Raw genomic sequence first — 1,753 nt, forward strand, 5'->3', positions numbered from 1 at the left:
CAAAGCAGCAGGAAGAAACACTTATAAATATCTACCCACCACACCTGAATTGCACTGAGTTTTATGGTGTGTTAAAATAAAGCATCTGGTTTTAAATAAAGAAGGGAAAAGCAAAGAAAATAAAACAATGTATTAACTATGAATTAAGGTACAGCTGAAGTAATTAACAATAGATTAAATGGATCAATAATTACCATATCATACATTAGTCATGTTTGACACCTTCCAAAAATTATCTAAAATATGTTACCTGGACACATACATAAACTCAGGGGTAGAATTAACTCCGTAGTAAAACAATTTGACAAGTGACCTTACCTCTATTTATAGAGAATGTCAGTAAACACAATTGATACGATTTTTATTATAAAAGTTACAGAAATTTCCAGATTTAATCACCTAGAAAACTTTGTTTTAATCTGCTTAATCATAAGGAGGATTGTTCCATGTATTTGTTTGACAGGCTCCTCGGAATCTAAATATTTATATATTTTGCCTTTCTTACCACCATGTAAATTGTAGAACTGTTGGTGTAAAGATCAAAAGAAAACCTAGACTGAGGGACCAAAAGATGGCATAAGGTTTGGAAGGATATGTGGGCTCTCTGTGAAGGGAATGTTTTCCAAGCATTGTAACAAGAGTGCATTGACTTGAGGTGGAGACAAAACATTAAAAGGTAACGTAAGCTGGCTGGAGGGAAAACATCAGATCTGAAAACAGATCAGGCTCATTGCTGTGAAGATATGTTAGAAGGCAAGTTCGAGTCCCATTGTTAGAAGAAGAACAAGATGCCAAATGTTGATCCTGGCAGCTTAAGTTCTCAAAAACATTTGCTGGTTCATGTCTTTTTATATATTCCCTGGATATTCCAGAGTCACTCACATAGGGCCTCCACTGTGATGTGCAAATAAGGCATCTGGCAAGTGGCAAAGCCAGGATGCAAACTCAGTTCTAACTGTGGGTTAGAACAAAGGAGCAGAAAAAATAACACAAAAGAAGGAGGAAGGAGGAGGTGGGGGAGGCAGATGACAGGGGGAAGAAAATAAAGAGTGTTGGCTTCTGCAACACATATACTAAAATTGTACATCAATGACACAGAGATTAGCATGACCCCTGCACAGGGATAACACGCAAACTTTATGAAACATTTCATATAAATTGAAGAATGGGATAGGCATGGTGGCTCACGTCTGTAATCCCAGCACTTTGGGAGGCTGAGGCGGGTGGATCACTTGAGGTTAGGAGTTTGAGACCAGCCTGGTCAACACGATGAAATCCCGTCTCTACTAAAAATACAAGCACAAAAATTAGCCGGGCGTGGTGGTGTGCGCCTGTAATCCCACCTGCTTGGGATGCTGAGGCAGGAGAATTGTGTGAACCTGGGAGAGGGAGGTTGCAGTGAGCCGAGATCACACCGCTTCACTCCAGTTTGGGCGACAGAATGAGACTCCATCTCAAAAAAAAAAAAAAGAAGAATGTTTTAAAAAAAGAAGAGAAGGCAAAGAAAGAAGATGAAAAGGAAGAGAAGGAAAAAAAGAAGAAAACATGTGCACAAACATTTAACCTATGGTGCAGACACTATTATAGCTCATGTCTCTGCTCTGCTCAAAACCATCCAATAGATCTTATTCAAAGTGAGATCCCATATCATTATTACTTTTTAAATTTTGCTTGTTTGTTTGTTTGCTTGTTTTGAGACAAGGTCTCACTCTGTCACCCCGGCTGGAGTGCAGTGACACAATCATAGCTCACT

General features: G+C 39.0%; 1 non-coding gene across 1 annotated transcript; it reads left to right on the plus strand.

Moving 5' to 3' along the window:
* Positions 1–1,049: 1,049 nt before the first annotated feature.
* LOC112437868 (U6 spliceosomal RNA) lies at positions 1,050–1,159 on the plus strand. Its single transcript, XR_003026368.1, has one exon. It is a non-coding gene; the product is annotated as a U6 spliceosomal RNA (small nuclear RNA).
* The last annotated feature ends 594 nt before the right edge of the window (positions 1,160–1,753 follow it).

The sequence above is a fragment of the Pan paniscus genome, chromosome 17, assembly GCF_029289425.2.
Source record: "Pan paniscus chromosome 17, NHGRI_mPanPan1-v2.0_pri, whole genome shotgun sequence".
In the NCBI taxonomy this organism is placed as follows: domain Eukaryota; kingdom Metazoa; phylum Chordata; class Mammalia; order Primates; family Hominidae; genus Pan; species Pan paniscus.